The sequence below is a fragment of the Bufo bufo genome, chromosome 1 (genome assembly GCF_905171765.1).
Source record: "Bufo bufo chromosome 1, aBufBuf1.1, whole genome shotgun sequence".
Lineage (NCBI taxonomy): Eukaryota > Metazoa > Chordata > Amphibia > Anura > Bufonidae > Bufo > Bufo bufo.
In genome coordinates this window covers 179337504-179349830 of record NC_053389.1, presented here as the reverse complement: position 1 = coordinate 179349830, position 12327 = coordinate 179337504, and the positions used below count along the sequence as shown (strand labels likewise).

The window sequence follows — 12327 nt, the reverse complement described above, 5'->3', positions numbered from 1 at the left end:
CAACCCATTCCTCTCCAGATGGACGAATGGAAGTCCCTGTCTGAGGCCCAGATACAAACAACAGGGAATATAACAAACACAAAACAATAAGAAAAGACAAGACTTATCTGAAAGTAGAAAACTGGCAACTCCAGAAGAGCCACAGAGTACAACCGACCAGCTAGTTAGAAGGCAGGAAGAAAATCTATAAACCGCACCTCCAAGAGTGAGAAGCGGCTACTTATGGGAAAAGTTAATTATCCACAAGGGGTGTGGCATTCACCAAAACACAGACACAATAAGTTCCACAGTGAACTTGTCAATTTAACCCACAAGTTGCCAATCTCTCCGATCTACTGGTACCTGCCACGGAAACGTCCGTGACATCAATAGTGTCAGGCTGCTATTTCACACCAACTCCACAGCTACTGATTGAAGCATTAAATTAAGTGTAAAAGAATTTGAACACCCTAAAATGTGTAGTTGTGAGATGGAGAAACAGTCACCATTGTCTGAATACTGTATACGTGCATATTGATTCATTAGCACTGTTATTCTGCTCTTTAACCACAAGATGCCGCTGTTTCTTAACACAGCTAACATGTTGCAAGTGTTAGAATATTCATAGGATGTGGGGTTTGGACAGTCTGGAGAAGAACCAGGAATCTGCAGCTGCCTCCATCTTAAAAAGGAACAGAGAAGGACTGTGTGAAGAGAATCCGGTCGCATCCTGGCGTCATGGTGTCCTGGAGTGGGCGGAATCGCAGCAGAGAGGGAATGATCGTTGTCCCGTACCCAGATCCTGTCTGGAGTCAAAGGATTGTTTCTAAGAAGGCTGTTAGGAGCTTTGGAACACAGTGCTGCTTGGCCTGCAGGACCTCATGGTTGCTGAAGAGACTTGTTGCTGTCCAGTTTAAAGACCTCATTGGATACAGAACAAGACCCGGATCATTAAAAGCTTGCACGCACTAAATTGCCGATTGGCACCTAAGAGACTGTGACTAGGCCTGTTAGTTAGATAGGGACTCTGTGTTATATAAAGCCAAAGGCGTTTTCCACGTTTACTACAAGGACTCCATAACTAAAAGGGACATTGCGCAATTGAGAGCTGACAACTTGCCCACGACTTCAATTCAGTTCAGCGCATTGCTCAGGAACAATACTCTGATACGGGTTCCTGGACTAGTTATGGGAGGGGAGGTGTTCTAGAGTTGATAAGATTGTAAGCTGCTGTGCTGCACCGCATTTAGTTTCAAATTTATTTTGCAGTGTGCAAAGCAGTAATCAAAGCAAAAGGTGGCTACTTTGAAGAACCTAGAATATGACATATTTTCAGTTGTTTCACACTTGTTTGTTATGTATATAATTCCACATGTGTTAATTCATAGTTTTGATGCCTTCAGTGTGAATCTACAATTTTCATAGTCATGAAAATAAAGAAAACTTTGAATGAGAAGGTGTGTCCAAACTTTTGGTCTGTACTGTATGTGTATATATATATATATATATATATATATGAGAGAGAGAGAGAGAAAAAAAGAGGATTCGGCGGCACCAGTAAACTGGCTCAGGTGCAACGTCCAAGGGAATGAGCTTCTCACCCTTAATATATGCCAAAAATAGGACAGCACTCCAAGACTTGAAAAAACGGTGTCTTTATTCACCCATGTGAAGCAGTAGCGACGTTTCAGCTCACAACTGAGCCTTTCTCAAGCAAAGAAATACAAGCTTGTGCCTTCCTTAAATAGCACTCAAATAATCAGGTGACCAATGAACATACAGATCAAAAACATGTGACCAATTAACATGTGAAGACCATTTACCTAATTGAGTCATGTGAGCAATTACATATGCAAAATATCCTAACACTTGATACATAAGATTGCACATATTTGTGTTACATCCAAACACTTTACATTTGATAGTGTAGTTACCAAAGTGAGTATGTACGCAACCACAGTGGATTTAATCGATGTGAAATTCATAAATAATATATCAATTATTAAAATCATCAACCACGTAGACTGAGAGAAAAGGGCGTTTGACTATGTCAGATAATATCGCGCGTCCATGTGAATACTGGCCAAAATTTGCATTTTTAACTAGTACTGCAGATGCCACATAGTGTCAAAGACAAACCTCTCAAGCCAAGTTGCGCACGCAGCCCGGCTCCACTACATCGCCAGAAGCCCGGCTCCACTGTATTTCCTGTGTGGAAGCCAGCGCATGCACATAGTGCGGCATCGAATTAGAGGTGCCATCTTTGTTTCTGGAAGGGTACCAGTATTACCAATGTGTCAACCTAACTATCCGGGCCAATCAGAGAGGGATCCAACCTCCCGGATGGATCAACCCCTCCAAAGTTGTGGTCAGGTAAGGGGGACATCACACGTAAATGTGGTGTACCCCGAACCATCTCACCATTACGGTCCATAGATAGTCTAATGGGGATCTCCTATATATATCGCTTGCTAGCAGAGATTAATTTGACACAAAGTGGAAACAATAACGCAGGAAAAACCATCCAGTTAATTCTATACGCATGGAACACCGCGAACTGTCACATATATTCAAGCTTCTATATTCGCCGTCTTTGCATCAGTCTACATGGTGTCTAAAAGGAAAAGAGAAAAGAGAGTTACTCATGTGCTTGTAAATCTATATTCCACTTATAATACAGGGATTGCATTAGAAAGCATCAATCATGGAATGTCAGGCAAGCAGCCATTCAAACACATCCAGGGTTATATTCAACATTTAATCCTTTAGGTTTTAAGCTGTCTAGGGTGTATATCCACCACATTTCTTTATTTTTCAATATTTTAAGTCTGTTACCCCCTCTCCTGGGGGGAGGTACATGATCTACAATCCAGCATTTTAATTCACGTTCCTCATGTTTATGTTCAGTAAAATGATTTGGCACCGGTAAATCACGTCGTTTCTGACGTATGGAAAATCTATGATTGTTTAATCTGGTTTTCAAATCAGTGGAAGTTTCTCCCACATATATCAGATTGCATGGGCAAACCAAAACATAAACTACAAAATTGAAGTTGCACGTCAAATGAAAATTAATGGGGTATGTCCTTCCAGTGGCAGGGTGTATGAAGCTGCGTCCTTTGCCAATATACTTGCAGTTTACGCAGCTCAGACACGGAAAACTGCCCAAACCATGTTTTGTGAATTTCATTTGATGTGTTCTCTGTTTAGGGCCACAGTCTGCTCGTACTAATTGGTCCTTCAGACTGCTAGCTCTCCGGTATGATAACAGGCGAGAAAGTCTGAATTCTTGAATGTCACTGAATGTGTTCCCCAATATGCTTCAATGTCGTTTAATGATCCTACCAATAGCGGCACTTTCCTCCGTATGTGTAGAGATGAAAGGTATCCTACGTGAGGGATTGTCAGTATTCTTACCCGCTAGGGTTTCTGCTCTATCCATGTTATGAGCCCTCTGTTTATGTTTGTACAGCAACTTTGGCGGATAGCCCCTGTCTTCAAATTTCTTTGACATTTTATCAAGGGCCTCCGTCAAATTGCTGTCCTCTGAAATTATCCTTCGTACTCGCAAAAATTGTGAGTACGATAGATGTCTAACCATATTTCTCGGATGATTACTATCATACCGTAATATGGTATTTTTTTCAGTAGGCTTAGTATACAATTTAGTATGGAATCTGTCCCCAGAAAAAATGACCATGGTATCAAGGAACTGTACCTCCGTATGTGAAGAGACCAATGTGAATTGAAGATCACTGTTTTTGCTATTCAGGTAGGTGTGAAAATCAATCAATTCGTCTTCAGTGCCAGTCCAGATGAGGAAGACATCATCGATATAACGCCACCACCGCAGAACATGTCTGAAGTGGTGTGAAACATAGATGACGTCTTCCTCAAATTTTCACATAAAAATATTTGCGAAACATTAGGGCCACATTGGACCCCATCGCCACACCCCTTAGTTGTTTGTAGAAGGTATCCTGAAATAGGAAATAATTCCAATGCAGGACAATGTGCAGAAGAGATAAAACGAAATGCCTAGCAGATTCAGTCATAGAGGAAAGTTCTAACATATATTCGACTGCTGCTATACCTAGTGTATGACCAATCGAGGTGTAAAGAGAGACCACATCGAAGGATGCGAGGATATATGTTTGCTCTCTGTCTATCTCAACCACATTAATTTTACACAGAAAATCAGTCGTGTCTTGAATGTATGAGACTGCCCCTATCGCAAGATTGCGGAGTATCCCATCCAAAAAAATCGCAATGTTACTGAATAGAGTTGAGCGAACACCTGGATGTTCGGGTTCGAGAAGTTCGGCCGAACTTCCCAGAAATGTTCGGGTTCGGGATCCGAACCCGACCCGAACTTCGTCCCGAACCCCATTGAAGTCAATGGGGACCCGAACTTTTCGGCACTAAAAAGGCTGTAAAACAGCCCAGGAAAGGGCTAGAGGGCTGCAAAAGGCAGCAAAATGTAGTTAAATCCCCTGCAAACAAATGTGGATAGGGAAATGAATAAAAATAAAAATAAAATAAATAATAATTAACCAATATCAATTAAAGAGAGGTCCCATAGCAGAGAATCAGTTTTCATGTCAGCAGAGAATCAGTCTTCATGTCATAGCAGAGAATCAGGCTTCACGTCAGCCAAAACTCGAACAGTCCATTGTCATATATTTAGGTCCCGGCACCCAGACAGAGGAGAGAGGTCCCATAACAGAGATTCAGGCTTCATGTCAGCAGAGAATCAGTCTTCATGTCATAGCAGAGAATCAGGCTTCACGTCAGCCAAAACTCGAACAGTCCATTGTCATATATTTAGGCCCCGGCACACAGACAGAGGAGAGAGGTCCCATAACTGAGATTCAGGCTTCATGTCAGCAGAGAATCAGTCTTCATGTCATAGCAGAGAATTAGGCCCCGGCACCCAGACAGAGGAGAGAGGTCCCATAACAGAGATTCAGGCTTCATGTCAGCAGAGAATCAGTCTTCATGTCATAGCAGAGAATCAGGCTTCACGTCAGCCAAAACTGGAACAGTCCATTGTCATATATTTAGGCCCCGGCACCCAGACAGAGAAGAGAGGTCCCATAACAGAGATTCAGGCTTCATGTCTGCAGAGAATCAGTCTTCATGTCATAGCAGAGAATCAGGCTTCACGTCAGCCAAAACTGGAACAGTCCATTGTCAGATATTTAGGCCCCGGCACCCAGAAAGAGGAGAGAGGTCCCATAGCAGAGATTCAGGCTTCATGTCATAGCAGAGAATCATGCTTCACGTCACCCAAAACTGGAACAGTCCATTGTCAGATATTTAGGCCCTGGCACCCAGACAGAGGAGAGAGGTCCCATAGCAGAGATTCAGGCTTCATGTCATAGCAAAGAATCAGGCTTCATGTCACCCAACACTGGAACAGGCCACTGTCAGATATTTTTAGGCCCCGGCACCCAGACAGAGGAGAGGTTCATTCAACTTTGGGTTGCCCCGCAATATAATGGTAAAATGAAAATAAAAATAGGATTGAATGAGGAAGTGCCCTGGAGTACAATAATATATTGTTAAGGGGAGGTAGTTAATGTCTAATCTGCACAAGGGATGGACAGGTCCTGTGGGATCCATGCCTGGTTCATTTTTATGAACGTCAGCTTGTCCACATTGGCTGTAGACAGGCGGCTGCGTTTGTCTGTAATGACGCCCCCTGCCGTGCTGAATACACGTTCAGACAAAACGCTGGCCGCCGGGCAGGCCAGCACCTCCAAGGCATAAAAGGCTAGCTCTGGCCACGTGGACAATTTGGAGACCCAGAAGTTGAATGGGGCCGAACCATCAGTCAGTATGTGGAGGGGTGTGCACAGGTACTGTTCCACCATGTTAGTGAAATGTTGCCTCCTGCTAACACGTTCCGTATCAGGTGGTGGTGCAGTTAGCTGTGGCGTGGTGACAAAACTTTTCCACATCTCTGCCATGCTAACCCTGCCCTCAGAGGAGCTGGCCGTGACACAGCTGCGTTGGCGACCTCTTGCTCCTCCTCTGCCTTCGCCTTGGACTTCCACTGGTTCCCCTGTGACATTTGGGAATGCTCTCAGTAGCGCGTCTACCAACGTGCGCTTGTACTCGCGCATCTTCCTATCACGCTCCAGTGTAGGAAGTAAGGTGGGCACATTGTCTTTGTACCGGGGATCCAGCAGGGTGGCAACCCAGTAGTCCGCACACGTTAAAATGTGGGCAACTCTGCTGTCGTTGCGCAGGCACTGCAGCATGTAGTCGCTCATGTGTGCCAGGCTGCCCAGAGGTAAGGACAAGCTGTCCTCTGTGGGAGGCGTATCGTCATCGTCCTGCGTTTCCCCCCAGCCACACACCAGTGATGGGCCCGAGCCGCGTTGGGTGCCACCCCGCTGTGAACATGCCTCATCCTCATCCTCCTCCACCTCCTCCTCATCCTTGTCCTCCTCGTCCTCCAGTAGTGGGCCCTGGCTGGCCACATTTGTACCTGGCCTCTGCTGTTGCAAAAAACCTCCCTCTGAGTCACTTCGAAGAGACTGGCCTGAAAGTGCTAAAAATGACCCCTCTTCCTCCTCCTCCTTCTCCTGGGCCACCTCCTCTTCCATCATCGCCCTAAGTGTTTTCTCAAGGAGACATAGAAGTGGTATTGTAATGCTGATAACGGCGTCATCGCCACTGGCCATGTTGGTGGAGTACTCGAAACAGCGCAACAGGGCACACAGGTCTCGCATGGAGGCCCAGTCATTGGTGGTGAAGTGGTGCTGTTCCGCAGTGCGACTGACCCGTGCGTGGTGCAGCTGAAACTCCACTATGGCCTGCTGCTGTTCGCACAGTCTGTCCAGCATGTGCAAGGTGGAGTTCCACCTGGTGGGCACGTCGCATATGAGGCGGTGAGCGGGAAGGCCGAAGTTACGCTGTAGCGCAGACAGGCGAGCAGCGGCAGGATGTGAATGCCGGAAGCGCGAACAGACGGCCCGCACTTTATGCAGCAGCTCTGACATGTCGGGGTAGTTGTGAATGAACTTGCACCACCAAATTCAGCACATGCGCCAGGCAAGGGATGTGCGTCAAACCGGCTAGTCCCAGAGCTGCAACGAGATTTCGCCCATTATCACACACCACCAGGCAAGGCTTGAGGCTCACTGGCAGCAACCACTCGTCGGTCTGTTGTTCTATACCCCGCCACAACTCCTGTGCGGTGTGGGGCCTGTCCCCCAAACATATGAGTTTCAGAATGGCCTGCTGACGTTTACCCCGGGCTGTGCTGAAGTTGGTGGTGAAGGTGTGTGGCTGACTGGATGAGCAGGTGGAAGAAGAGGAGGAGGAAGCAGAGTAGGAGGAGGAGGCAACAGGAGGCAAAGAATGTTGCCCTGCGATCCTTGGCGGCGGAAGGACGTGCGCCAAACAGCTCTTCGCCTGGGGCCCAGCCGCCACTACATTTACCCAGTGTGCAGTTAGGGAGATATAGTGTCCCTGGCCGTGCTTACTGGTCCACGTATCTGTGGTTAGGTGGACCTTGCCACAGATGGCGTTGCGCAGTGCACACTTGATTTTATCGGATACTTGGTTGTGCAGGGAAGGCACGGCTCTCTTGGAGAAGTAGTGGCAGCTGGGAACAACATACTGTGGGACAGCAAGCGACATGAGCTGTTTGAAGCTGTCTGTGTCCACCAGCCTGAATGACAGCATTTCATAGGCCAGTAGTTTAGAAATGCTGGCATTCAGGGCCAGGGATCGAGGGTGGCTAGGTGGGAATTTAAGCTTTCTCTCAAATGTTTGTGAGATGGAGAGCTGAACGCTGCCGTGTGACATGGTTGAGATGCTTGGTGACGGAGGTGGTCGTGGTTTTGGTGGTACATCCTCTGTTTGCTGGGCGGCAGGTGCCAACGTTCCTCCAGAGGCGGAGGAAGAGGCCGAGGCGGCAGCAGCAGAAGAGGTAGCAGGGGGAGCCTGAGTGAGTTCCTTGTTTTTAAGGTGTTTACTCCACTGCAGTTCATGCTTTGCATGCAGGTGCCTGGTCATGCAGGTTGTGCTAAGGTTCAGAACGTTAATGCCTCGCTTCAGGTTCTGATGGCACAGCGTGCAAACCACTCAGGTCTTGTCGTCAGCACATTGTTTGAAGAACTGCCACGCCAGGGAACTCCTTGAAGCTGCCTTTGGGGTGCTTGGTCCCAGATGGCGGTGGCCAATAGCAGACGGACTCTCTTGGCGGCGGGTGTTCTGCTTTTGCCCACTGCTCCCTCTTTTGCTACGCTGTTGGCTCGGTCTCACCACTGCCTCTTCCTCCGAATTCTGAAAGTCAGTGGCACGACCTTCATTCCATGTGGGGTCTAGGACCTCATCGTCCCCTGCATCGTCTTCCACCCAGTCTTCCTCCCTGACCTCCTGTTCAGTCTGCACACTGCATAAAGACGCAGCAGTTGGCACCTGTGTTTCGTCATCAGAGACGTGCTGAGGTGGTATTACCATGTCCTCATCATTAGGAAACATAAGTGGTTGTGCGTTAGTGCATTTTATCTCTTCCACCCCTGGGGAAGGGCTAGGTGGATGCCCTTGGGAAACCCTGCCAGCAGAGTCTTCAAACAGCATAAGAGACTGCTGAATAACTTGAGGCTCAGACAGTTTCCCTGATATGCATGGGGGTGATGTGACAGACTGATGGGCTTTGTTTTCATGCGCCATCTGTGCGCTTTCTGCAGAAGACTGGGTGGGAGATAATGTGAACGTGCTGGATCCACTGTCGGCCACCCAATTGACTAATGCCTGTACCTGCTCAGGCCTTACCATCCTTAGAACGGCATTGGGCCCCACCAAATATCGCTGTAAATTCTGGCTGCTACTGGGACCTGAGGTAGTTGGTTCACTAGGACGTGTGGCTGTGGAAGAACGGCCACGTCCTCTCCCAGCACCAGAGGGTCCACTAACACCACCACAACCATGTCCGCGTCCCTTACTAGATGTTTTCCTCATTGTTACCGTTCACCACAATAAGAAAAAAATTATTTGGCCCAATGTATTGAATTCAAATTCAGGCCTTTTTTTACAGGCACCTAACACTATCTGGCTATCTATTTAGGTTCCGTATTACGCTAATACAGGCACAGCAGTAACAACAGATTTAGCTGAATATGAATTGTAGGCCTAGTATTTAGGCGCTGGATGACAGGTATCCCTTTTACAGACAGAATTAGACTTGGAAATGCACGGTAGCGTATGAAGTTATTGAGGATGACCCTATACACACCTTCAATCTAATATACCCTTTTATGGATAGATTTAACCTTGGCCTGATAGTAATTCCCTAAATTTGTGGTTTCTGCTCTAAGTTGGGAATTGCATTTCAACCCAGAACAAAAACTGTGCTTTGGCAGACACTAAATAGATTGACCAGCCACAGCAGTATCAACAGATTTAGCTGAATATAAATTGTAGGCCTAGTATTTAGGTGCTGGATGACCGGTATATGTTTACGGACAGAATTAAACTTGGAAATGCACGGTAGCATGTGAAGTTATTGAGGATGACACTATCCGCACCTTAAATCTAATATACCCTTTTATGGATCGATTTAAACTTGGCCTGATACAGCAGAAAAAAAATTAGTTAGGGAATTGCTAAGTTGGGAATTGTATTCAACCCAGAACAAAAAATGTGCTTTGGCGGACACTAAATGAATTGACCAGCCTCAGCAATAAACACAGATTTAGCTGAATATAAATTTTAGGCCTATTATTTAGGCGCTGGGTGACAGGTATACGTTTACGGACAGAATTAAACTTGGAAATGCACGATAGCATGTGAAGTTATTGAGGATGACACTATCCGCACCTTAAATCTATATACCCTTTTATGGATCAATTTAAACTTGGCTTGATACAGCAGAAAAAAATTATTTAGGGAATTGCTAAGTTTGGAATTGTATTCAACCCAGAACAAAAAATGTGCTTTAGCAGACAGCAGACAGTATTACAATTGGCTAGCCACAGCTGAAACACCAGATTTAGGGTACTGCTATTTTGGCAATTGTATTTTACCCCTCAATAAAATAGCAAGCACAGCCAAGCCCCTGATGTAGGATATAGCAAAAAAATAACCACACTATTGATGGTTAAATGGACTTGGTGGCAGCTTGTGCTGGCACACCACAAGACACAAAATGGCCGCCGATCACCCAAGAAAAAAGTGACATAAAAACGCTCTGGGCAGCCTAAAAACAGTGAGCAATTAAATAGCAGCAGTTCAATGATCCACAGCTGTAGATCGATCACTGAATTAAGTGTTTTTGCAGAGTTAATCACTGTCTAATCTGGCCCTAACAGCAGCTGCAACCTCTCCCTACACTGATCAGAGCAGAGTGACGTGCGGCGCTACGTGACTCCAGCTTAAATAGAGGCTGGGTCACATGCTGCACTGGCCAATCACAGCCATCTCAATAGTAGGCATGGCTGTGATGGCCTCTTGGGGCAAGTAGTATGGCGCTTGTTGATTGGCTGCTTTGCAGCCTTTCAAAAAGCGCCAAGAAAGCGCCAAACACCGAACCCGGACTTTTACGAAAATGTTCGGGTTCGGGTCCGTGTCACGGACACCCCAAAATTCGGTACGAACCCGAACTATACAGTTCGGGTTCGCTCATCCCTATTACTGAATATCGACTCAGAGCCGATACTATCGGCCGGCCAGAGGGATCAACCAGAGACTTGTGGACCTTGGGGAGCACATATATCACAGGTGTGACTGGATGTGCCACCACAAGGTACTCACAGAGGTCCTGGTCAATCACCCCCATCGCCAATGCATCGGTAAGGCATTGTCTGATGATCCTATGATCCTAGCGATTTCAAATTTAGGGTCACCATTAATCGCCATATACACTTTTGTATCATCAAGTTGTCGCTCTATTTCCGCAATGTATTTGTGTTTGTCTAAGATGACCACTCCCCCACCCTTGTCAGCAGGTTTAATTACTCAACTCTTTTTTGACAACATTCATATATGTCTCCAACGCTGGGTTATTAACCACTGGTGTGAAGGTGCTTTTACCCGACAGACTGAGTCTCCTCATGCAAAATTCACTCGCCTGAGGGGAGTCAGTCTGCAACTTATTGTGGAACCAAATTTTCAATTTTATGGACCTAAAAAAAGCATATAAATCCGTCTCAAGATTAAACCAATTAACATGCGTATTTGGACAATATGACAATCCCTTAGAGAGTACACTTACTTGAAATGGAGTTAGTAACTTTGAGGACAAGTTAATGACAGTCATTTCTTCTTTGTGTGCGGTTTGTTCTGAGAGCGCACCTTGCTGTTCCGGGTTCTTTTGACGTCTATGTCTACGTCCCCCTCTTCGGGTGCGATTTCGTTTGTAAGTTATAGTTCCTTCCCTAAAAAAGGGGTGCGAGAGGGGTATATATATATATATATATATATAGACAGAACAAAAAGACCACTATAGGAATGTATAAGGGAACACATACAACATTGGGAGAAAATATGAGGGTCATCCCCTATCCAGACATTACCTGGAGGTACACATTAGCAAGTGCAAAGGGTCATCAATATGTGGCATGGAGAAGGTAAAAACTAGAAGGAGAGGATGTGATTTAATAAAATACCTGTAATCCGCTGAGACAAGATGGATTTTGAATTTGAATAGAATAGCCTCGCCCCCAAGGGACTAAACAGCGAAGTGGAGCGATTCGCATTTGGTAACTGAAACTGTGTTCTGTCACCCTAAGGACTCTTTCACATGAGCGGATCCCGTATGTGGAATCCACTGCATGAAATGATGCCAAGCCCCGTTCCGGACAGCAGAGACACGCAGCATGAACATGCTTGATAATGCTCTTTGCCTCTGTGACCTTTTTACTACAAAATCACGGTGACAACTTTATTTCACTGTGATTTTGTTGTAAAAACATCACAGAAAGGCACGGAGTATTATTAATCATGTTAATGCTCAGTGTCTCTGCTGTCCGGAACGGGGCTTGGCTCTCTTTCACGCAGCAGATTACCGGCACGACAACTGCTTTTGTGAAAGAGCCCTAACTTAAAGACTGTATTGTAATAACCTGACTTGTATAACCTGGCCCCAAAAGGATTCTTAAAGAGAATCACAAGCAAGAGGACCCTATCCCTGAGGAAGAAAGGCGATCCTTTCAATACTCTGATTTCTGGTCCACAACAGTTACTGTAGCTGTAAGCCAGCATGACGTCACCGGCGCTCTGATATGGAGCGCAAGCTTTTTTTGAATAGGAAACGTGCTACCGGCCAGGGCACATTTTCCATTTTCCCAGCCTGACTGCTTCACCGGACTGGAGGATCGGGAGAACTATAAA

At 46.0% G+C, this 12327-nt stretch overlaps 1 protein-coding gene across 2 annotated transcripts in view; it reads left to right on the top strand.

Moving 5' to 3' along the window:
* LOC121001612 (killer cell immunoglobulin-like receptor 3DS1) overlaps positions 1–12327 on the top strand; it is a 77328-nt gene that overhangs the window by 23688 nt on the left and 41313 nt on the right. The window lies entirely within an intron of this gene.